The sequence below is a fragment of the Acinonyx jubatus genome, chromosome D1 (assembly GCF_027475565.1).
Source record: "Acinonyx jubatus isolate Ajub_Pintada_27869175 chromosome D1, VMU_Ajub_asm_v1.0, whole genome shotgun sequence".
NCBI classification, from domain to species: domain Eukaryota; kingdom Metazoa; phylum Chordata; class Mammalia; order Carnivora; family Felidae; genus Acinonyx; species Acinonyx jubatus.
This window is the reverse complement of record NC_069390.1, coordinates 70,954,501-70,981,492: the sequence shown is the minus strand read 5'-3', so window position 1 is coordinate 70,981,492 and position 26,992 is coordinate 70,954,501. Positions and strand designations below refer to the sequence as shown.

The following is a 26,992-nucleotide window of genomic DNA, read 5'->3' as shown; positions in this document are numbered from 1 at the left end:
GATGGATGTTAACTACATTTACTGTGGGAATTATTTTGCAATATATACATATATCAAATCACATTGTACACCCTAAACTAATACAATGTTGTATGTCAGCTATATCTCAATAAAACTGGGAGAAAAGTAACTAGAGCTTTAACAAAAGAAAACCCTTATAAACCCAAATAAAAGTAAATATTATATTAAATATAAAATTAATGTATAGTAGACATTTTTTCTAATAATGTTGCCTTTAATTCTCAGGAAAACCTAGGGAAATAGATATTATTTCCATTGTATAGGTCATGAGCATGAGATACAGCATCATCACAAGGGAAATAACAAGTTGCACTAGGATTTGTGCCAGGTCTGACCAAATCCAAGGTCAGAGCCCTTTACACAACCACACAAATTTTCTCTTTAGCCATTTCATAATCTGTTATCAAATGGTATCTATCTCCATTGTTGGAAGGCTCCTGCAAAATAGACAGTTGTGACAAATAAAAGGATTGGACAGCTGGAACAAAGTTGAGCTGTATTTTCAGCATCTTGATGATGAGCTCATGCCTTGGGAAGGGATTGATTATACTTACTCCCAAATGTTAAGTACCCATAACTGGCTTGCCATTTTAGATCTTCACACCTGACCACAATTGAAATTCATAATTCAGAAAAATTTGCAAACAGGAGCTTTCTTGGAGATTGTTGTCAGGAGCAATTAACAAGCTATTAACAATATGCACATGAAGAATCTCAGCTGCCTTGATTCCCTGCATGGCCTTGCATATTACCCATGCAGAAATACTGAACTGAGAACTCTCAGGGACTGGGGCTAAGAGGAATGAAAAGGTTTTCTCAAACCATGATAATTGAATGTTATAAGACTATGTCACAAACCAATAGTAAGAGAGAGAATTTATGTTAAATGTTTAAGCTTCCCCTTTAATATTATCTCCAACTTCCCAAATGCAGTTTTATTCAGATTGGTTTGAATCATGGGGTGTGGAATAACAGGAAATCCCTATGATATTGAACCTAGAACTCTGTTTCCCTACCTGAGTTGTTGAAAACACTTCCAGGATTGAATACAGGAATTAATTATAGCCATTTTTCTATTGCACCTTCTCTTGGACCAGAAGATCCTTGAAAAATGGAAATTACAGTCAGAGGAAGTCTGAGATGGCTCCTCCAAAGGTTTGTGAGAGGCAATGTATGTAGTGGACAAAACAGAATCCAGAGGAGGACTATGTTCAATTCTCAGCTTTATTGTGTCCTGTTATGTGACAGAGGTAAGTTGTTTAATTTCTCTGTGACTCAGTTTCCTTCTCTACAAAGTGGGGCAATAATTCTTATTTTATTGGATTGTTGTGAGAAATGGTTGCATTAATACAAGTAGAGCATGAAGTAGATCTGCACACAAGTACTTTAAAATCATTAGCTATTATTACCTAGAGAAAAAGACTTTTCAGCTTTTGTGTTCTCTCCAATTCTTTCCAGTTGGAATCTTAGGAAAGGTCGAGGATGGTAATATCTGTGTGGTGCTGCTAATTCAAAATTTCATGAATGACTATATCCAAAAGATAAATTGAAAAGGTTAAGTGGAGGCCAAGATGATCTGGCAATAGGAGATTTGGGTTTTAGCCCTGACACTAAAGACTTGTTTGACATTGCAAAATCTCTTGGGCTGTCTCTTCTCATTAGTTAATTAAGAGTTTGGACTAGGTCAGCATACCCCAAAGCTTGTACTACAAAAAATTTATACTGATGATGATATTCTTTAGAAATATTTTCATATGTGCTTTCATAACCTATAAATCTTCACTGTGTACCCTCCAACCCACTGAGTCGATGGCATTGGTCCCCTCAGGGAGAAATTACTCTACCTACAACTAAGTGGTCCTTCTTTAGGTTTAAATCACGGTTGACTTCACTATTTTTTCTAAATCTCTCTAGACAACAGTGTAGAGAATAAAGATTCGTCACAAGAGAAAAGGGATTCCTAAAATTCTGAGCTAATTTTACATATAAAAACACCAATAAGAAAGTCCCTTACGGCTGGCAGAGGGAGCAAAGGGGGAGGGATTCAAATAGGGGAAGCAGACAAGGGATGCATGTCAAGGCATCCACATAGTTGGGGAGTGGGGATAGATCTCAGGCTTTGTTAGATAGCTTGAAGGAAAGTCCAAAGCTTCCCTGATGTGCCAACATGAGGACAAAGCTTCAGGATAAACAATAGCAATAAGTGTAGCTGGGCACAAGCAAGTCCTAAGTTTATACTCCTCAACTACCTTCAACTCTGAGCTAGTGTGAAAAGGCTCCAGAATTTTCCATATGCCCCAAGGTGGGTAGGGTAGGGGATATATGGGAAAGTAGCTACATAAAGAACCAGTGATCTTTCATAGAATGACATGACAAAAATGACATAGCGAGGAGAATACTCCATTATGGAAAAGACAGCTGTGGCCAGGAGCTGAAAACAAAACATTTCAATAAAAACGAGTATGTAGCACTAGCAAGAGCTTATGTGGAGTCAAGTAACAAATGAAGGCCCAAAAGTCCAACTTTGCCCAAATAATAAATTCTAAGCTAACCAGCCATGTTTTAGCAAACCCCAGGGCAAGGAACCAATGGGTCAGACCAGTCATCCTATAGCAGAGGCTGGCAAGAGTCCAGAGGAAAGAACACAGACCCTGTTGCCAACAGGTAACCTAAGCAAGCCCATTTTTACCCTTATAGCCAACTGTCCAATTTGAGAAGATGAGGGAGATAATACAACTTCTTCAACCTTTCACCCAGAGAGACAAACTTACCAAAGAGACTGTTTAAACTTGAAAACTCTTGAGATATTTTTGATTGGCAGTTAAAGTTACCCACACTCCTATACTCACTCTATAGCATGACAAACCATCCATTCAGCAGTGTAAGAGCTCATGAAGACCATTCGATTGATAACAGAAACTGAAGAAGCTAATTATTGTGTGACTAAATCTCCAACTGTATAACACATTCATCTAACATGATGTCCTATTAAAAAGAAACTTCCATATTCACATATATTCAGAAAACATTATGTCAAATACCTTCCTTGTCCACAGATTCCTCATTCGTGTTGCATATTAAAGATTCTGAGACAGCCTACAGGTCAGAAATCTGTTTAGATGTTTTTGACTCCTGTTACAGTTTTGTCTAACACTATTTTCCCAGACTTTACTTCTGGTAACAGATCTCTCCCCCCAAATATTCTATGGCGTAAGGACCGGTTTAGGAATGGGTCTATAACTCAAGCTGGGTCATTCAAATCCCTCAGTGGCATCTTCTGTCTCAAGCTGGTGAGGAACAGCCTTTTATGTTTGCAAACACCAAGAAGAGCAATTTGGAGCTTTCTGTAGTCGTGTCACAGAAAGAAGCAGACCAGAGAGTCAGAAAAAACAAGTGAACTGAGGGTTTTAAACCTGGCTGGTCTCTTCTCCTCCTGGTTACAACACTTTGAATTAGAGTTTTTGCTCTTGCAAATAAAGACTCCAAACCAACAATAAGCCACTTAGGTTTTTGTGGTTTGGGTTTTTTGTTTTGTTTTTTTGTGGGGTTTTTTTTGATAAATAAATAAATGAACAAATCAAGGAATATACTTTTGGAAATGCTGATTTTAAACATGTGATGTCTATTTTTTTTTTCCAATTTCTATTATAGGACCAAAAACCTGTAAAGCACAGAAAGGTGACCTCATATCCAAGGTAAGAAATCCTCCCTTGCCAAAGACAGGCATAGTGCTATTTGTCTTTAAAATGCTTTATTAATGAGAAATTTGAATCCAGACATTTTTAAGCCTCCATCAGTGTCTTCCATTACTTCATCATTAATGGAAATGGCAAAATACTCACTAAAAATTACTTCCAGAACACGAAATGGATATTATACTGTTTAAATGGATGTCATATAAAAATAATTTGCTTTAATCATAGCACAACCCATTGCTATGATGCCATATTCTTTGGGAACCTTAGGGATTTCTTCATTTAGAGTAGAATGAATTTTGACTAGGCATAAGTGCTTTTTGCAAAAGAGTAAATTCACAAAACCCAATATGTTGAAAATACAACCAGGTGTGAGTGGCTTTAAAAAAATAAATTATGCCAAGATACATTGCCCAGCTGTCTTTCAGAGTTTCAAGGGATCTTAAGATATATTCAGGCATTGGGGGCTCAATAATACTCAAATTATATTTTCCTGTGTCTTTTGTGCCTAATTTAAAACCTATTTACAAGAGAAATGAAGACATAGCATTTTCTGGCTCTGTATATTTAATTTACTGAAGAATGTTGCTTAGCAAAATTTTTACATGATAGTCATGTAGCTTTTGATAGGAGATGGATTTTTTCAAAATTAACTTATTTTAACCATTAAAAAATGTAAAAACTGAACAACAGAAATTTAAATTCCATTCTTATGGATACATAGTTTAGTGGAAAAGGCCTAAACTAAGCTGGGGCATCTGGTAAAATTGGGTTCAAATTTCAGTCATACCAATTGAGGGGTTGGGTATCTTAAGAAGTTAGCAAACTTCTTCTAATCTCATTAGCTGATTTGTAAAATGGGTATGACAAGGCTGTCAAGAATAATACGTGATATTATAACTGAAACTGCCTAGTGCAAATCAAGCACTCTTTCCTCAACCTTCTAGTATAGAAATAATGGTAGCAAATGGTCCTAGGTGTTCTGAGGACAGTTTTACTTCTCAATTTCTAACTGATTATTTTAAAGTAGTATTTAAATTAACCTCACCATAATTATGGATTCCAAAAACATTTCAGTAACTCTGTAAAATCACAGATGTACAGCTACCAAATTCTGCAGACATTCAATGAGAATTTATTAGGTTCCCATGCAAGAATGTATACAAAAGAATTCACATAAATGAGAAAATCTATGTACTGAAGTTTCATCATGTTCCAGGGAGAAACAAAGTAATAACCAGAATATGAGACAACCTTGCTTAAGTGACTCTGGATGGATGTGAATCCTCCTTCTTTTTGGTAAAATCCCCAAGGGGGTTGATATTATCTCCCCTAAACCTGAAGACTCCAAAGCAGGATTGTCTGCTAGAAATAGAAGTCCAGCCACAAACATGGGCCACATATGTAATTTTAAATTTTTCATAAGCTACATTTTATTTTATTTTAACTTTTAATGTTTATTTTTGAGAGAGAGAGAGAGAGCAAGCAAAACCAACCATGAGCAGGGGAGGGGCAGAGATAGAGGGAGACACAGAATCTGAAGCAGGCTTCAGGCTCTCAGCTGTCAGCACAGGGCTGGATATGGGGCTCAAACTCAGAGACTGTGAGGTTATGACCTAAGCTAAAGTTGGATGCCCAATGAACAGAGCCACCCAGGTGCCCCTAAGCCACATTTTAAAAAGGGAAAGGTAAAAGTAATCTTAAAATGATTTTCTAATAATAATATTTATATTTATTATGCAATCCACATGAAAATTACTAATGAGATATTTGATTTGGGCGAAGGGGTTAAGTTTTCAAAATCTGATATGTATTTTGCAGTTATAGCCCATTTTAATTTAGACTAATCACATTTCAAGTGCTTGATAGCCACATACTTTTAGCAGCTGGACATCACAGCTTAGAGAATGGGTATGTCACCTAATCATAGCCAAGTGGATGCTCCCACCCAGGAATTTGAATCTTGGGGAAGTGGCACAAAATCTTAGTCAATTAGAATTTCTTATAGTAGTTGCAGTAAAGTTGAGTCCAATTGCATGGAGTAAGATATAATTTGACAGTATCTGTTCACTGATAACAGAGCCAGTCACTGTGTTCTAGGTAAATCACTCTCATAGCACGATTCAGCAATTCTTGGTTATTCCTTAAATTTGCGTGATCTCCATAATGCCATACTAATGAATTTATTTTCTTCTTATATGAAGCAGAATTGGTAATTTTGCTTGCAGTTGGGAACCCAAACTAATATGAAGATATTTTGGAGGAACAAAGTAAAATTAGAGACTTGAAAAGGAATATAAAACTTTTACGGAGTTTTACATTTTATCATAGGTAAAAAGTCAGACAAGTATAAACTGAAAGGATAGACAGGACGTAAAAAGGTGGATATGAAGTAAAATCGCCTACTTCAGCCCTTTGCTCATATGTTTCTCTTTTTGGAGAGGGAGGAATCAGGGAGGCTGTTATTGCATGGAGATTTGGAGGGGGGGGAGGAGGAATTACTCAAGAAGGCAGGCAAAGAGGAAGATGAAGCTGAGTAACGTCAATGGGGCTGAGTTCTACTCTCTGGTTGATAAAAGTTTAGAAAAGTATCAGGCCGTATAAACTACCCAACAACCCAGTGTCACAGAATAAATATCTATCTAACCTTGTCAAAGTAAATGAGAATAGACATATGGTATCTTTAAAATTTAACACATCTCTAGTGTTTTCATTCATTAAATGGACTCAATCAGGAATATCAGGTTTTGGGACTGGTTGATGTAATTTAGTAAGGGCTTAACTAAGGAAAATTCACAAAGATCAAACATGTCCCTCGTTTTGTCATTTTCTAGTACCCACCGATTTTGATGGCCCCAAATTTTTTGGCAATTTCAAGACTAAAGACTTAAAACATGGTCAACTATTATGCTTCAGCACTAATATATTTCTCACTATTGGATAATAATAGAAATCAATTAGCCCAACTTTCATTTTTGTGGAATTGAAGACCTTTAGCTACTAATCTTCTGAGGTTTCATTTTGTTATGGGCTGAATTGTCTTACCCTAAAATACAAATTTTGAAGTCCAATGTTTAAGTTGGATAAAGGAAGATTCTAGTATTGTCAGTAAGGAGAATACAAAGGGAGAATAAGTAGAACCAGAAATGGTTAACTAGTAAGACTGGCTGTACTCTGAGTGTCAGTGTCAAGTTTAGTGATTTTGTGAGGCAGAGCAGGATGGGGCTAGAGGAGAGGTGCCAGTGAGAAGAATTGTTTCCACATACTTTAGAGTTACCCTAAGAGAGGAGATAGTATTGCATTCAACTTCAACGGTAAACACATGAGCATGATTGTTGTGACTTGTAAGGGCAGAAATTGGAGCTTTATCTGGCCTGGTAAAGTTAATTTATGATACAGTATAAATATGTGCTCTGTGAGAATTGTTTAGTGAGAGTGTATGATCTCTATGTTCTAGTCAAATCAAGAATAGAAATTAAGTATAATTACTGTTGCTATAATTGTTTCCTAATATCATTGTTTTAGAATATACAAAGGCAGTGCAAATGAGAAAGGTTATAAGAGGATAGTAATGGGCAATACATTTGGGCTATTCAATTCTCAACAATGGTCTTTTTTTATTTTCCAATATTCAATAACAATATAATATCTTTAGTATGATAAACATTTTACACAATGCAATGAAATGGGATGTTATGTGCTTTAAGCAAAGCAGATGGAATAGAAAAATAAAGATGAGAATTGGTGGGGTGACAGAGAGAATAAAAGAGAGAAAAAGGAGGAGAGTACCCTTTTTTTAAAAGAACATGAGATCATAATGTCATTACATTCCTTTGATACTAACCCAGAGTGAAAAGAAGCAATGAAGTATCACCATCAGTATGCTACCAATCTTACACAATGTTTATCTTTTTTTAATGATTCTCAGCAATTCAAGAAAGTACACATATTTATTTCTATCTGGGAAGATACTGTGTAAAACTAAATGGTGTACAGGACAAGCTACATAATTTGCAGGAGGCAGTGAAAAATAAAAATCCTGGACCCCTTATTAAAAATTATTAAGAATTTCAGGATGGAAGATAGCTGAGCATTAAATCAAACATGCAGCCCTTCACCAGTAGGCCCTGTACAACTGCACAGGTCATGCCCCCAGGAAGCCAGTCCTGATGATAAATTTAGGAGTATGACTCATTAGAGATCAGCCATCCATGAACTGAGTTTGAATCATTATGTGTATCTTAGGGTAACTTCTTCTAAGTTATTTTTAGAAGGTGATAAGGATAGCTGTTAAATTCCAGGCCACAGTGTTTCAAGGGACATAATGAAAATCCTGTCACTATTTGTGAGCAGAGCCCTCTGGAGAAATGTATTCCATGAGGTCCCTTTCTCTGGCACTAAAGGGAATTAGCTGATGAACCCAATCCACTTTGCCTAGTTATTGAAGTACAACACCATCATCAGGCACAGTGGCTTGAATTTTCATTGCAGAATTTTCTTTCTTCCAACATTCAACAAGTATTTTATCAAATTTTATGGAACTTACTGCCAGTCATTTAATTAAAGACCTAAGTTCATTCTCTGCTGTGCTCCCTAACATTCCTAACTGCTGCAAATTACCCTGCTTTATTATCATTTTCTAAAAGAGCCTGAATAAGGACTAACCATCAAAATTTCTACCATGAGTATTAGGAAAAACTTTCTAAACTTTCTAATACATGAGATATTATATGGAAGTGAGATTTCTTTTCAAAATCATAATCAGATAAATCTGACTCACCAAGTCACTTTCTCTATTCTTATACTATAGAGACATCCTTGAGGTTAAAGAAGCCCTAAGGAAACCAGTTTTGCTCAAATGCTTATGGGAACAATATAGAAATAAGCTACCAGGGAGTTATTTCAGTGCTAATTGAAACAAATATTGGACGGAAACACACCTAAATGTTATCTCTGCTTGTATCTGGGAGGAAGGAAAATGACTATTCTGTTTTCCCTTCTTTTTCTAATTTTCCTGTTTCTTAGAGATTATTTCTAATGATTCATTTTACAATATAAGCATTGAGAGCATAAAAATAAAAATTTCAACTTCATTAAATGAAATTAAATTGATTGTAAGACTATTATTGAAGAAGCCAAGTAGCAGTTTTATTCTTTGAGGAGATCTTATAACTTGTGTTTGTAGGTACATGTATGTGTAAGAATAAATGTACCCAAATTAATCCCAACTACATTATACTAATTGCCTAACAAAAGAAGGATAAAATTGCACTTTTCTCCTGTTTTGCTTTATGACACAACACCATCATTCTTTGTGTTCTTCATAAAATGCAGCACTCAAGTACAATGGAAATAGTGTCAAACTGACTGGTATGTGTAGTAAATAATGAAAGTTATCAGTATTCCTGATTTGCTTTCTTTCATTCTAGGGATAAAAGCATCAAGAGGTTGACAAAGATGGTGACATATCAGGCTTCTGAATTCCACTCCTCCCACAGACACACCCAATGGATAGCTACCCATGGAGCAGTTACATCTGAAAGAGATCCAGAAACCAGCTGAACAACTCCTACATTTCGGGTGAGTGAGAAAATACCCATATAAAAACAGGTAGGAAAGGCTGAAACACTCTCACCATAAGTCTCACCCCCAGAACAGCAACCTACAATCTGGAGGGAACTCCCAACTCCGAACTTCCCCTTTGGAAATAAAGGATTTATTTCAACTTTTAAGACCCCACCTGAGAAATGGGCCCCTAAAACATCTGGCTTTAAAAGCCAGGGGTGGGGGGGTTGCTTCCTGGAGATGCAGAAGACTATAGCAAACAAAGAAGCAGTTGTTAACAGGCATAGAGTCACTGGTGGCTATACCCCAGGACCCAGTACAGGTACGGCAGACATAATCCCAATTTTCCCAGTCTTTCCTTGAAAGAGGTCCATCTGCATACTTTGAAAACTGCCGCCTGAGGGTCAGGCTTCTAAATTAGTACATACTTAACATCAGGCCATGATACTCCCTGGGGACAATGAAACCATATACACCTGCCATGCTGTCTCCCTGCAGCCTGCTGCATGTTGCCAGTATCTCCCTGGAAGAAGCTTGTGCACACGTCTGAGCCCTAGTTTTTGCAGGTGCTGCCTAAGAGTTAGGTCTCTAGAACACTTGACTCTCGCTCGCAAGTCCCACAGGACCACAGCAATCAAAGAAATATTTCTTAACAGGCACAGCAGCAGCCATGGCTATACATCAGGGCCCAGTGCAGAAAGGCAAGCAAAAGTGCCTATTCCCTTGTTTCTCACTGGGAGAGGAGTGAGCACATTCGTCCCCAGCTGCTGCCTGAGGATCCAGCTTCCGATCAGCCTTCATCCAGGCACCGAATGGGATCCTCGCTTGGGATACTGTCTGGTCTTGGCACACCCTCAACCACTGAGAGCCACTAAGAACAAAGAAGATGACCTGGACCATCACAAAGCTTTGAGATACAACCAGGAGCTCAGGCCAGGCTGATTGACAAGTTTCATCTCCTACGCGAGTTGGACAGATACATGCAAAAGAATGAAACTGTTGAAAAAAATTAAAAAACAATGAAAATGGACCCCTATCTTATATTATACCCCAAAATCAACTCAAAATGGATTACAGACTTGAACTTAATCTAAAACCAAAAAACTCCTAGAGGAAAACATAAGTGGTAACCTCTTTGACATTGGTCTTAGCAAAACAAAACAAAACAAAAAAAAAATTGGAGGTTTGACCCCAAAAGCAAAGGTAACAGAAGTAAAAATAAACAGGTGGGACCGCATCAAACTAAAAAGCTTCCACTCATCAAAATCAACTATCAACAAAATGAAAAGGCAACCTATGGGATAGGAGAACACATTTGCAAGTCACAGAGCCAATTAGGGGTTAATCTATAAACTATACAAGGCATTCCTACAACTCAATAGCAAAATATTAAATAATTAAAAAGCACTCAAAGGACCTAAATAGACTTTTTTTCCAAAGACACGCCCACAGTTATATGAAAAGGTGCTCAACATCACTAATCATCAGGGAAATGCTAATCAAAACCACAAAGAGATATCACCTCACACCTGTTAAAATGTCTATTATCAAAAAAAAAAAAAAAAAAAGATAACAAATGTTGGTGAGGATATAAACAAAAGGAAACTCTTGTAACCTAGTAGAAGGAATGTAAACTGGTGTGGCCACTATAGAAAACAGTATGGAGTTTCCTCTAGAAATTAAAAATAGAATGACCTTAAATCCAGAAATCTCACTTCTTGGTATATATCAAAAAAAGGGTGAAAATTTTTTTTAATGTTTGTTTTTTGAGAGAAAGAGACAATGTGAGCAGGAGAGGGGAAGAGAGAGACACACACAGAATCCGAAGCAGGCTCTGGGCTCTGAGATGTCAACAAACCCACAAACTATGAGATCATGCCTTGAGCCGAAGTCAGATGCTTAACTGACTGAGCCACCCAGGCACCCCAAAAAAGGGAAATTATTATCTCAAAGAGATATCTGCACTGGCATGTTCATTGTAAAGTTATTCACAGTAGCCAAGCTACAAAAACAGCCGAAGTGCCCATCAATGAGTGAATGTATCTAGAAACTGTGGTATGTAGATTCGATGGAATATTATTTAGTCCTTAAAAAAGAAAATACTGTCATTTACAACAACATGGGAGAGTTTGGAGAGCATTATGTTAAGTGAAACGAGCCAAAGAAAGGCAAACACCAGTGTTACTTACATGTGAACTCTTAAAAAAAAAGTGGAATTCATAAAAATAGGTTTAAAACGTGGTTGCCATCATATCTAATATATAATGTGACTGTGGTTAACAATATGTTACTGTATAATCTGTATAATTGAAAACTGCTAAGAGGGTAGAACATAAATTTTCTCACCAATAAAAATAAAATTAAATATATGAGGTGATGGATGTGTTAATTAACTAGATGGGAGGAATCCCTTCACAATATATACTTACATTAAATCATCACTTTGTATTCTTTAAATATCTCATAATTTTATTTGTCAGTTATACCTCAGTAAAGCTAAAAAAATATGCTTGTTGAATGAGGCTATGCATAAATAAGTACTCATATACTGTACCCCAGCCCACACACACATTAATTTATTATTTAACCTTCAGGAAGCCAAGGTTAATGTGTCTTATTGTTTTATGCTCAGAGCTTTCCATAGTCCTTAGTATATGGAAAATGCCTGTTAAATATTTTTTGAAATATTGTGGTCTTGGGTTATGGTATATTATAAGCTCAAATAAAAATAGGATTTTTATGAAGCATGCAAAAAGTAAAATTCTGTTTGTGTGTCTTTTAAAAATTCACTAACTATCCATCTAAAGTACATGAGAAAAGAGAAACAATTCAAAGCATGTTCTGCCATGTAGTATATCTAAAGGTTTTGGTAACTCCAGGCACCAATTTCCTTGGACAAGTGCTGAGGTGTGAGCTGTATACAAAAGGCATGAAGATGAAATAGATGTTGATAGATGAATGATTGATTAGATAGATTGATAAAATGTTTTTTTACATACTTAATTCTAAGTAGTAATGTGTACATTGAATCTATTGCTCCTAACTTCTGCATAATAGCCCATGTTTTGTGGTTACCATATTTTACCTACCCACCCCACTTATGAGAATCCACATTGCCTCTGTTTCTCCACCAATACAAGTTGTCCTTCCACAGGCATGCTTATTGGTGCTCTTTTACCAATATGTTAGATGCTGCTATTAAGGACTATCATTTTTGGAGCAAATAGTATTGTGTGCTTATCTTGACTGCTTCTGGAATGGCTACACCAGTCTAAACCACCACTACCACAGTGTAACAGTTTCTGTATCCCCACAACCCTAGCAGTATTTGGCAGTATTCAGCTTTTTAATTTTACTAGACTAATATCATAGCTGTAAGTGATATCATAGTGCAGTTTAAAAATCTAGTTTCCCTGATTACTAATAATTTTGAACATCTCTTTAAGCTACTCCTTAGATCTTTAGTGTTCATATTAAATTATCTGTTCCATATCATTTGCCCATTCTCCTAATGAGATTACTGATTTTTGTTGTGAAGTGCATGATTTCTTAGATAGCTGATTTTCTGATTTCATCTTAAACATTGCAAATCTCTTATCCACATATATCCTCTCTTAACTTTGTGTTTTTTTTTTCAGTGAATAAAAATCTCTTATTTTGTGTTATCAAATTCAATGTATTTATCTAAGAGTTTATGCTGTTGAAATTTCAGGTTGCTCCCAACTCATAGATCCCAAAAGCATGCTCCTTTTTCATTTATTAATTTTATATTTTTACCTTTCTAATTTAGATCTTCCATTAGATTCTTTCTTGATCTATTAATATCAATCCAGTTCTACTTTTCTTGATGGATAGATCTACTTTTCTAAATATCATCCTAAACAAAGTCACTTTATTATTTTGGTGCTCACTTTATTATGTTATGCTGTAATGAAGAAATCCAGAGTAAGAGATCCTAAAAAGCTTCTAAAGTCTTGGAGAAGAAATTTTATACAAAGGAATGAGATTAAAAATAATACTTGTACTCCTATATAGCAGTATATATGCTAAAAGACATAGGATAAATACTCTCAAATCTTTGGAGAAAAATAACTTACCATGAAAAAAATCAAAATATCAAATGAGTTGAATATAGAATAAAGACAATTTCAGATTTATAAGTACTCCAAATATGTACATCACATACATACTTTCTGGGGTGGAATTGGAAAATATGCTCTCCAAAATAAAGAAATTAACCAAAAAGGATAAAAGGCAGAAAATGGAAGAATATCCAATCCAGAAGACTGGCAACTGGAAGCTCCGAGGTGAATCACATCTAGAAAACAACAATTTCAGCTTAAAGCCTGAGACAAGAGGACTCAAACAAATGACGGAGAGAAAGGAAGAAGACAGACTAATCTGTTAAAATTTTATTCTCAAAGTGAAAAGAAGGAATGTATTTTATCTTAAAGCTTAATAGTTAAAAAAACATCTTATGAGTCCACAGGTTGCTTGAAAGATTCTGCTGATATAAATTGAGTTTGCTCTAATATCTTCAGTCAGCCATTGGGCAGCTGAGGGCTGCAAGGTCAAGAATGGTTGGAGGTGGGACCACTTGATTTTGATGTACAAAGTTTTTCGCCCTGAAACAAAACAGGGCTCATCTCATGGCATTGTCAGGGATCCAAGAGTGGAGGTACACATGTCCCAGTGTGTTTTCAAGCCTCTCTTTGTATCACTGTTGTTAAATTCCCACATAAAAGCTTGTATAGCAAGCTCACAGTAGGTATGAAAAGAAACTTCCAAGGAGTGGGAACAGGGCAAGGTGTAAAAATTGGGTCCAGCAAAACAATAAATCTACCACAAAATGTGCAAGTGGTGCAGAATAGCTTAATCTTCAGCAATTGTAGGTAGAAGTCAGAAGATAATCAAAATTGATAAGTCAGGAAAGAGCAAGATAAGCATTTTATTTAAAGATAAAAAGGAAGTTGCTGGAAAAACACAATAAAAGAGTTAATAGAATTTCCTTCAGAGACAGGTTTTGAGAAATAGAAAGTTTGAGCAGGTGACAATTTTTCATTATTAGATTTTCAGAACTTTGATTTTAAAAAAAACTTCTAAAGAATTAATTGCTTAAGTTAAAATATTAATATTATGACTAAATAATATATGTTTAAGATTAGAAATTATGAATAACAAAAGCTATCTCTTTTAAGAAAATACTCATTTGTCTCAAAAGAGCTAGCAAGACAATATTTCAAAAAAAGGACTATGGCATGGTCTTCAAGACAAGTCAGAAAAGCAGCATCTTAAAGAATGTAATCAATATATCTGAATTATTTAAAAAGAATGTCTATGAAAAATGTCTTTGGAAAAAAAAATAGAATTTGTGTCTGAAAAAGATAAAACCAACTAGCATTTTCTATTCTGCTAAAGCCAAAGGGCCAAAAAGTTGGAGTCCATACAATGTAGAGTAGCAAATGACTTGGAGCTCCAGAAAAGAAACAACAATAGAACAAATTATTTAAGCCCCATGATAGTCCTCTACAACATGGAGTGTTCAGTTTAAGACACAGAGATTTCTGTGGATTTCTATTACTCACCATTATTGATGCTGCCAACATTGTAGTTAGAAGTAACTAAAAGAGTACTATTATTTTTGCCCAAAAATATATTTAAGTAATCTGAATATTTCACATTATGATATTAACCAAGTGTAAGTTAATTGAAATAAGTAAACTTCCTAAAAATATCTAATACTTTGGAAAACAGTGTTATTTTTATTTTTCTGTTCCTAACATTACTCTATGTATCCACATTGCTATTATGTTAAAGCCATACCTAACTACTTAAAATGTATTACAATTATTTGTGTAGATGTGCTTACCCAGTAGGCTCTGTTTTCTTTAAAGGTGGGAACTCTTTTGTTGTGCTCATTTTAGAGTCTCCAGCATTTAGCATAGTGCCTGTCCCACAGTAGATACTAGTGACTGAATAAATTTTTAAAAATTAACTATAATCCATTTAGTAGTGAATGAACTGTAACTTTTGGGAAACCCCTATTAAGCATCTACTCTATATAGGCACTAGTTTTGAGAAGCAGAGAAAAAATCATAATACTTTCCATCAAGCAATTTACACTGTAGGGGAAAGCACCATACATCTATTGAGCAGTTATTACATGGCAAGAAAATGGTGGACATTTACATACATTATCTCATTAAATCTGCACAACAATTTTTGAAGTCATTATTAATCCTGAGAAGACATACTATTAAAATCAAAATGTAGTATGACAGTTTTTACCTATGCACCCCTCTTTGTGTTTTTCTAAATTTTCAGGAAAAACCTTTTTCTTGTTTTGGCTACAAATCTGGAAGTTTTTCTTCATCCAGAAATACCAGTGTATCAATTACATAGTGGGCCATCATTCCAAAATATCTGACCAATTTTATAGCTCCTTTTTTGTATACAAGTTAGAAGTACTTAACATTTTAATAAATTATGTAATCCTTAATTATGAAAAAATAAGATTAACATGTTATAAACTTGTATAAAATGTTACTCTTCATAAAGGTATACATTATTAACATGAGTAGTAACAACTACCACTTATTAAGTTGATATTTTATAGTGAGGCAGTTGGCCAGGCACCCTACAAACATCATATTTAATCTTCCCAATGATAATATGGAACAGTTTATATTAACTGCATTTTCTTAGATAAGGTAATTGAGTCTCAAATGGATTAATTTTAAGTTCACACATCTAGAAAGAATGATGACTTTTTTATCTGTTCAACTGAAAAAAATCTATGCTTGACCACTATATTATGCTGCCAACTCTACCTGTGTGGGCAACATTAATATTTCTGTCCCCATTTTACACATGAGGACACTGGTACCTTGCAAGATGAAATGCCCCACAGGGAGTAAGTAGAATCTTTGGTTTTCCTTCTAACTCCAGCTTCAGTCTGGTGGGATTAAAGAGTCCACCAGTAAGTAGAAAAGACAAATACACAATTGCTTTCTACATTTTACCTTTCAGAGAACATAAAAAGTGAGAAAACAAGAAAACCATCATTACTGATCATCACTTTTCTGAACACCTTTTTTGTACTACCCAAGATCTGCTTTGGAGCTCTCTGCAAGCAAGTGTCCTTAACAAAGAGTAGAGAGTAATTACATATAAAGTTAGTATAATGTTTGGAGAAATTTCAGTGGAATTATATATTGTACTCACATACATACTTTTTGAGTCTCCAAGGAGCTTCTTACAACTCTGCAAACCATTTGTTACCAATCACTTTTCTCCATCTGATGAGGGCCTTTCCAGAATCATGAGGTATGAGAAGACTTTGAAATCTAACTTGGCATTAGGGGCCACTTGGAAGCTACTACTAAAATGTTCCTGTTACCTCTGTGGTTCTATTTTTTATTGATTACCACAAGTATTTGTAATATTTCAGATTATCAAAAACCAAAATAAATGCACAAAAAAATTTTGTCTTTCTTATAACGTCTTTGGGAATAAAAAGTTTTGAGGGGCACCTGGGTGGCTCAGTCGGTTAAGTGTCTGACGCCTGATTTCCACTCAGGTCATGATCTCACTGTTTGTGAGTTTGAGTCCCACATTGGGCTCTGAGCTGACTTTGGAGCCTGCTTGGGACTCTCCCTCTCCCTTGCTCTCTGCCCCTCCCCCACTCACACGTGCTCGCTCACTCTCTCAAAAATGAATAAACTTTAAAAAAGGTTTGATAAATGCAATATTCTGCATATTTAAACTGCCTTGCCTCATTATATGTATCAATCAATCTGTCTCTCCCTCTCTCCCTTCCTCCTATTTCTGGTGTTAGCCACCACATAATTAAAACCCAAACTAATTATAGTATTTATACATTAAGGAGTATCATGGAGCTGCTTGTGGCCCACAGATCTGGCCTGGCACAAGGAGAAAGGCAGTGGGCATGTTAGAAATCTAAGCAAGCCAAAATGATCATTAGCAAATCCCTAGTAGGAGTAATTCCCCTGAAGAAATAACAGTTCCTGTTATAGAAGAAAACCTACCCCAGACGGAGGATGACCAGCCAGTCTTCCTTCTGCTTCAGAGATGCTCCTAAAATGGGTCCAGCTTTCAGAGATATTCAACGTAAGGCTTAGAAGAAATAGCCACAGTCACCAGCTGGAGCAAAAGTGGAACACAGTAGTTGTTAAGAGACTCCCAACTCAAGCAACAAACAAACACGGGTTCTGGTTCCATCACTTAGTTGTTAGGGGGTCTGGGGAACATCCTTATTGTTTATGAGCCTCAGTTTCTTTATATGCAAAGTAACATATGCAGCAATAATTATTTTTGTATTTGTAAGGATTATTACAGTTAATTTGTAGGAATTAAAGACAATGTATTCAAAGTGCCTAGGACAATGTCTGGCACAAACTAGCCTCTCAAATTACATACTTTTTTAGAATTACAAGGTATAATTCTACAAGTTCTTAAGGTGGCAGATGGAAGAATGTAAATCACAGTCATGAAGGCACACTAATGTTTAAATGTGAATGGGATTTGGTAATAATCCTTTATAACAGCTGAAAAAGGTAGACTGGCCCATGTTCTTCTGTCTACAGTGTACCCTTACAATCCTCTAAAGATAATTTACAAAAGCTCAGTGGAAAAAATAATAATGACTTGAAAGCAAGTAACATCTATAATTGAAAAAAATTAGATAAATTAGGCAATGAGTATGTAATGTATGTAGGGAATAAAGTCTGGAATTAGATCATACTTAACTTGGATAGAACAATAAATCAACTTGTTAACTTAGGGTCTAGGTTACTGAATATTCAGATATATGCTTTTAATATTCATTTTTCCAAATTTGTAAGTAATATCTTTATAATAATTCTTTGATGTTCAACTCAGCTATATCTTTAATCCATAAGTGTTTTAAAGACCATTGAATATGCTCAACTTTGGGCCAAATGGTGAGAAAGGTAGCCAAGTTTCCTATTCACGTTAGGCCTAAATTCCAACCAATAACTTAAGATGGTTTTTCAGCTTATCTCATAAATATTTTCCTACCTTTTTAATTTTTCTTTCATCACAAAAAACATTGTATTCCTATTACTTAAAATGTACAGTGGCCACAAACAACTCTCATTTTTGCTCAGCAATTAACTATAACCTATCAATACATAGTTGCATGTACCAAATATAGTTGACAGTATGGTTGGTTTTTAAAGGAGTTAGACAATATGCTTGATCTTTAAAAGGATCTGAAGTATTAGTACATGATAGCTGGAGAATTTTTAAGAACATCTCATTTTAATAGTCATAGAGGATTTTTTTAAAGACAGATTTGTTGAAACCCTACGTTATCGGTGCATTCTGCAATGAAAATCTTTCATATAAACATGCACAATATATTACCAACTCATAATATGATTATTGCCTTGAATTGATATTGGCATCCTCTAGAGCCATAAGGAAAATCACATAATATTCTGAATTATTTCTTTCTGAATTGGATATCTATTGAAATTCAGTGAAATAAGAATGGTTAGGTGTCTTGCATTATGCATAATGAAAATTTTCACTCTTGAGTCTGTGGTTTGATGGGCTGATGAAACACTTTGTGACAGCTTTGTTTCTTAACTTTGCCTCATAACTAAAGAAAAATGACCAGCCATCTGGTTCACTGACACAAGCAAAATTTCAACTCTTGTTATATCTAGCAATATATGTACACATTATATGTGATTCAGAATTAAGTATTCCCTGAGTTACTACATAGGTCAGAATATTTTACCTCTGTTTTAACAGTATTCTAATATTCTTTATTTTAATGTAAATTGATGCCATGATATGTAATTCCATACAGTTTTATTCAAATCAGTTCAAAGTAGGATCTTCAAGTTAAAAAAACTAAAATACATTCAAGCCAAATATAAAAAGTTTTGCAATCACAGACCTTACAAATGATATTCAAGGGCTTGAAGTTTATTATTAGCCAGGCAGATCAATACTTTAATATATTCATTTTTATTTCAAATAAGTGCAGCTAAAATATAGTTTTCATTTTTTTAAACAAGTAAAAATTAACCAGAATTATAAAATGATCTCTCAATTATCAAACAGTGCCAATTGGAATCTAATTTTTAAAAAGTAAATTTTCATTTTGCTCTATGATTTCCCTACAATCAAAATATGTGAAATGGAAGGGCATTCCAAAGGAATGTATAAATCGGAAGGGAGATATATTGATTTTCAACTAAAATATAAAAACTATTTTAAAAAGTGTTTTGTAGCTCATTATTTTCCTTTTTTCCTCATCTGTCTTTCTGTGCCACTCATCTAGCAGAAATCCAAATCTTAACAAATTCATCTGTTTTCTCACTGAATGCATCTGCACAGCTAAATACTACTCAGCCAGGAAAAGTGTGACTACAAATTATTTAACCTGGGTCCTGGCAATCTTACTATAATTTTCAAATGAATTGACTTCCTTTCTTTGTAAAATGGGGCTATTTCTGGAACATGCCAGTAATAAGTTGAATGGTAGCACAAGATACACTCCCACCATCCACTATCTATAACACATAAGTATTCAAGTCCAGTAGGCATGTCAGTAGTTTCAGAATTATTAACTTGTAACTCCATGGGAAAGAATCTTATGAACCAAAGGCATGGTGCTTATGTTCAGCTCTTTTTCCTGTAGTTTTATAGTCTCTACTCATTTCCAAAGCTACTTAGATCAGCACGTTTTGCCTCTACCTGCTCAACGAGGTTATTTCATGCATTTGTAATGTAATTAGATTCCTTTGTTACAGCCCATGTGATGGTTATTTTTATGTATCAACTTGTCTGGACCACAGAATGCCCAGACAGTTAGCCAGCTATTACTCTGAATGTGTCTGTGAAAATCTTTCTGTATGAGATTAACATTTGAATTGATCTACTGAGTAAAGCAGATTGCCCTTCCTAATGCGGGTGATCCTCATCCAATCAACTGAAGACATGAATAGAACAAAAAGACTAAAATATAATTCCTCCTGCCTCCATGCCTGAGCTGAAATATTGGTATTTTCCAGCCTTGTGGACTCAGACCAAAACATGGCTCTTCTTGGATTGCAAACCTACCGGAACTACAATTCAGCTCTCTTGGGTCTCCAAGTCTCCAGCTTATGACCTGTGTATCTTGAAACTTCTCAGCCTCTATAATCACGTGAGCCAATCACTTATAATAAGTCTCTTTATATTATATAGATATATCACTATATGATTACTTGCTTACATTAGGATTTACTCTTTGTTCTATAAAAGTCTATGGGCTTTGAGAAATGTGTAGTGTCATGTAAGTCATGTATTCACAATTACGGAATCATACAGGCTATTTAAAGAATTCTTTTAAAAATGTTCCCTGTGCTTTACCTATTCAACCTTCTTTCCTCCCAAACTGCTGGCAACTACTGATCTGTATATCACCTCTATAGTTTTGCCACTTCCCAAATGGCATGCTGGTATGTAACTTTTGTTGATTGACTTCTTTCACTTAGAAATATACCTTGAAGATTCATCCATGTTTTTGCACAGCTTGATAGCTAATTTCTTTATATTGCTGAATAGAACCACATTGTTTGGCTTTATCACATTTATTTATCCACTCAGTTATCGAAGACTTCTTGGTTGCATTCATGTTTTGGTGATTATGAATATAGGTTTTATAAACCTTTTTGTGCAAGTTGTTTGTGTAGAAATAAGTTTTCAAGTCAGTTGACTAAATAGATACCAGCATGACTATTGCATTGTATGGTAAGATTATGTTTAGCTTTTTAAGAAACTGTCAAACTGTTTTCCAAAGTAGCTGTACTGGTTTATATTACCAACAGCACTGAATGAGAGTTTTCATTAAGTTTTGGGAAAAGAATATTCCTGTAGATTAAACCATTGAAATACTTTTCATAAGAAACAAAAATATAAATGTTATTATAGATCTCAACCTTAAAAACACAATAGTGCCCTCAGATTAAAATTAGGATTTCATTGAAAGCAACATGTACAGTCAAATCAGCTTATTGAAATACATATATGCATTAGTAATGACTTTTTTCATATTGGGTCATAGCAGAAGATAGGATTGGTTTGGAAAATAAAGTCTTCTAGAGTTAGGGTATAATTTTACCTTTGTATAGATTCATTTTCTTTTAAACATCCAAATTTGCCTCTGTTTAGTTGTTACCTCATTTGAGATACTGAATCTTGTTCCCTCTTTTAATGGGCGGCTTACATTTCTGGTGCTGTAGTATGTCCTTTTTATAACAGATCAAGGAGGAAGAAATGCTCAGCCTGCAATACATTTTCAAATCAGTTTTCTATTTCTGGACAAGATAAAATAGTCACTGTTTAATTTGGGTATCATTATCATTTTTAAAAATTTTTTTAAATCTTTATTTTGAGAGAGAGACACAGTGTAAGGAGAGGAGAAGCTGAGGGGAGGAAGACACAGAATCAGAAGCAGGCTCTAGGCCCTGAGCTGTCAGGACAGAGCCTGATGCAGGGCTCAAACCCATGAACCGTGAGATCATGACCTGAGCTGAAGTCAGACACTTAACCAACTGAACCACCCAGGAGCCTCTGGGTATCATTATCTTAATCCTTTACTGTCAAGATTTAAACGTGATCCATTATTAATATTAACGTGACAGAAATTACTAAAATTAATTCAATATATTTTTAATATTTAGCATAGTATTGACATACCGATTTATAGAAATCTGTATATGTGCTGATAATAACCAGAATATATAGCCAATACACCATCCATATTTCTCCCATGTAAAAACTGGACATTTTCAAGATTATACATAACGTTTATGATTTCAACCCTAGTTTGAACTCCTGAATGTAGGTCATCTAACTGAATTATTCCTCATTAATATAGGTATTTATTTGTTTGTTTGTTTGTTTGTTTATAGTGTTGAAGTTTGAATCTAAGTAATGCTAACTGGAGATAATGTGAAGGAACCATAGTATATAATTTTCTAAGAAAAAAATAGCAAAAGAATTTGTTTCAAATGTACCGATTTATTATTCTGCTTCCATTAAAGTATGATTAAAAGTATAGATCTTGGGGCACCCGGTGGCTCAGTGGGTTAAGCGTTCAACTCTTGATCTCGGCTCAGGTCATGATCTCATGGTTCATGAGTTTGAGCCCCACATTGGGCTCTGTGCTGATGATTTGGAGCCTGCTTGGGATTCTGTCTCTCCCTCTATCTCTGTCCCTCCCTAGATCATATTCTCTCTCTCTCTCTCTCTCTCTCTCTCTCTCTCCCTTCCTCTCTCTCTCTCTCTCTCTTAAATAAATTTTAAAAAGTATAAATCTTCCTCAACTTATGATGGACCTACACTCCAATAAACCCATCACCTGTTGAAAATATTGTAGGTGCAAAAGGCATTTAAGACACTTAACCTATTGAACATTGTAGCTTAGCCTAACCTATCTTAAATGTGTTCAAAACTCTTACATTAGCCTACAGTTGGGCACAACCATCAAAGCCTATTTTACAATGAAGCATTGAATTTCTCATGTAATTTATTGAATACTTACAGAAAGTGAAGAACAAAATGGTTTTAACTATATAGATTGTTTACCTTCATGATGGCCTGACTGACTGGGGGCTGTAGCTCACTGCCACTGCCCAGCATCAGGAAAGAGTATTAGACCATATATCGCTAGCTCAGGAAAATATCAAAAATCCATGTACAATTTCTACCCAATGTGTATCACTTTCACACCATGGAAAGTCCAAAAAAGTGTAAATTGAACCATCATAAGTCAAAGACTATCTGTAACTCATTCTACTCTTCTGACTTGTTTAATGAATAAATACTGGAAAGCATCCAAAACATTGGGTGCTGCAGAAAAAGTATGATATAAGATATAGAAAAAAAAATTTGCTCATTTTGTTTAATGGTACTCAAATGGATATGAACTATTACTACAATAAAAAATTAGGGAAGAGGAAATGAGGTGTAAGTTTAATTATACATGATTATACATAAAATATAAATCATTACTTTACTGTATATATTTTAACATATATTAAAAACTTATAATGCCCCGTACATTATTATAGATACTATTTTATATAGTACCTGGAACATACATTATTATTACATATAATTGCATTTTCTCTTCATAGCATTCTGTGCAATGGATGCCATGGTGCATTGCCTGGATCTCTTGATATATAGTATGGAAAGTTTGCTTCATTGAGTCTGTATTTTTTTAATGTTTGTTTATTATTTTAAGAGAGAGAGAGAGAGAGACTGAGTGTGAGTGGGGGCAGAGTCAGAGAGAGAGGGAGACACAGAATCTGAAGCAGGCTCCAGGCTCTGAGCTGTCAGTATAGAGCCCAACACGGTGCTTGAACCCACAGACCACAAGATCATGACCTGAGCCAAAGTTGGCTACTTAACCAACTGAGCCACCCAGGTGCCCCTTGAGTCTGTCTTTATATGAGAAATCAGAAATGGTAATGAAAATATGATTTCTAAAGGTTAGAATTTTTTTCAGGTTTGAGGCATGATGTTATTCATTTGTATGACGAGTATTTATTGAGTACCTACTATGTACTAGCCCTCTTTTATGGACCAACATGTAAAAATCTGCATTCAAGCAGCTTTACATTCTAGTTATGTAGTGGATTTGGTGTTTAAGGGCTTTGGGAAGTAAAAAAGTAACAAATGTCAGCTTCCTTTATTATTAATACACAAGTATTTCTTCTTCCTTTTGTCAAAAGGAAGTGGATACTATCTTCCCTCAAGCTTAGAACATGTAAGCTTTTAAAATGGGTGTGTATTTACCTTAACTCACAAGAAAAAAGAGCAAATTGCTTGTAAAATTTTAAGTTATTACCAATGACTAAAGCTAGAATAGTCTGGAAATTTCCCAAGGAAGAAATTATGAAATTAAGAGCTAATACTTCATTTGAAAGTAAGTTTATTTCAAAGAGGACAAGATTAAGAAAACATGCCTTTTCAAATTGATAAGCTTTCACCCATTGATATAAAAGTATTCAAGTTGTACAGTAAAGACCATCAAACCCTAACATATATTTTATTGTTAAACAGAGAAATATCAATTAACAATTTGACTACCTGAACCAATTGGGCAAAGTACCAATAGTATATAAAATGCTTTTGTATGAATTAGGAAAAGTTGCCATCTCTGGGTAGATAAATTACCAAAGAGCATCCCTTTCTCATATTGATCCAATATCAAGTCAGGATTCATGGAGAGAATTCAACCCCCATGTGCTCCTGCTTCAGGGACCTTTGTTCAAGGAACCACCTGACAAAAACCTGTGCCACAGCCCTGATTACTGTCACTGCCAGAGAAGAAAACAAAGAGTTCAATAAAGCATCATCTGAAACATACCAAATTAAAGTTATCCATAGTGAAACAGACATGTAGTTGTAAAAATCCAATCATTCTACAAAGATGAAATAATTTCATAGTTTTTTAGATAAAGAATGTGGTGGCAGGGTGCTTCTGGATGAAGAAATACAAGAGGTCCACTATGCTTACAGCCCAAATGTTCTTTCATAGAATAAGTGACAGATGTCAGAATCCTTTATGATTAACACATATATGCCCTTTTGGTCCCCACTAAAAGCCTCTAGATGTTTAGTTTTTCTTTGGCACCTTGACCACAGAGAGCACCTTGTGTTAGCATATCTTTTTTCCTTAACATTATAAAGAAAATATATTCAGATGATAATGTGATATACACGCAGGTAAGTCTAAGAAAAAATGTTGAAAGAAAGTAGGATGCACTCAGTATTCTAGAAATTGTTTAGGATTCATGTTTTTCTCACAGGTTAGTATTGATACATCATGCATGCCGCATTTCATAAATAATGATGCCCAGAAGCTAGGGATGTTCATGAATACTTAGCTTGTAATAGAAAGTCTGTTGGTTTGCCTATCGTCTGCCTGTCTGTCTGCCTGTGTATGTGTTTGAGAGTGAATTGTTTCTAAAATTAACAGCAAAATGAAATGATGGCCAGGAGAAAGATTGAGAGACATACTTACTTTTATTTTTTCTTTGCTTTTATTTTTTAATTCTAAACTATACCTGCCTTGATTTTCCCTTTGAAATGAGAATAGAAATCACCATATTCTGCAATCCCTCCCTGTTGCACTTTGGCTTCCCTTCAAGCAGATGCCGAAGTGGAGTTTGAAGCCATCTTTGTCCACTCTAGCAAAGATTCCATATGTGGCACAGCCACTGAAATATGTGGCTATTACTTAGTTGAGTTTGTGGTAGTCTACACTTACTTTCCAGGGTCTATTCTGTTTCTGCAGGGGACATTCTGGTGAATTAAACATGGATATGATGGGGACAATCATCATTAAATTCTTTAGCTCCTCAAAAGTAGCCCCCCCGCCAGGGGCTAATCCCACCTACTACTCCCACTCCCTATATTTCCCACCCCTGGGTGCAGTATTATTTTTTACTTGTTATCTGTGTTTGTGTGAATTTTGGAGGCTTCCACTTAGGCTCCCTCATTATAATAATTATTACCTTAGAGTCTTAGGAACCAATAGAGGGGGTGTGCTATCCACTGCAAAGTATGTATCCTAATTGTGCATTTGAGGACAGAGGGGATGACAATTAGATAGGAGATTATACACTTGGAGACTGAAGAGGTTATAACCTGGTGTGTGAATAGACCTATTGGATCCACTGTAAGCCAGAACTTTCTAAAGTTCATTCATCACCTGCACCTTATATGCCTTCACTCTAACAGGAATGTCATGATGTTGCTTCAGCTCTCCAAATATCAAATATTAAGGCAGACTCTATTTACTACAATCCTTAAAATATTTAGCTATTCTCTTTCCCCCATAGAACTATTAGCTGATAAAATGCCATAGGTTCCTTTGAGGAACACTGGGAAAGACATCACTATGTATGGTTGCCATGGCATTGCAGAGTCCTTTCCCCCAGGGACAGGACATCTTTGTCAATGAGAGCTAACCCAGGGTTGGATACTGGCCTAGGGAGTTTGATCTTCTTTTTGGGAGACAATCCTCAACCTCCCAGCAATCTATCCTGGATTTCTTCTGCTAATACAAGCTAAGTAAGACCCTTACAGCTGCCCATCTAGTCTGTTGTAGGGAAGTTACATTCTGTTAACCATTTTCAGAACTTTTTGAATATCAGCCCCTCAGCTGCCACTTTACCCCCAATGCTCATTACAATTCCTATGGACCCCTGGCTTTTGGCAATTAAGTCCCAATTCTTGTTTTCCACTGTTACAGAGGCCTGTCCTTTCCATTCTCTCAGTGATCCAAGTTCGGGTCAGAGCCTGTCCTGCCACCAGCCCACATCTAAAGAAGAGAGCCACTACTGCCCAAGTGTAGTGAGGCTTGTGTCTGTTGCATCAGCAAATTCTTTTACACAGTCTTGGTAAATTCTGTGTCCTCTTTGTCTTCTCATGAAATATAATAATCTGGAAGTTCTTATGGACACACACAGTGTGTCTCTCCCAACACATTCACTTTCCCAAGGCCTTTAATTCCTACCTCTACTTTCCTCCATGCCAATCCCTTTCTCTACTTTCCTCCATGGCATTGCAACTTTCCAAGTGTTGGCATTTGCTTATTGCATGCTGTAGCCACTGTGCTAGTAGCAATGTACATGATCTTGGGTTCTTGCCAGAGT

General features: G+C 35.5%; 1 long non-coding RNA gene across 2 annotated transcripts in view; it reads right to left on the bottom strand.

The window, feature by feature from the left end:
* Positions 1 to 9,922: 9,922 nt before the first annotated feature.
* Positions 9,923 to 26,992, bottom strand: part of LOC106983100 (uncharacterized) — a 106,160-nt gene continuing 89,090 nt past the window's right edge. The window contains exons 5-6 of one of the 2 annotated variants that reach the window (XR_001431470.3): positions 17,330 to 17,444; positions 9,923 to 10,277 (exon numbers count right to left, since the gene is read on the bottom strand). This is a non-coding gene — a long non-coding RNA (uncharacterized LOC106983100). The remainder of the gene's footprint in view (positions 10,278 to 17,329; positions 17,445 to 26,992) is intronic. The other variant, XR_003414139.2, reaches the window with a different exon arrangement.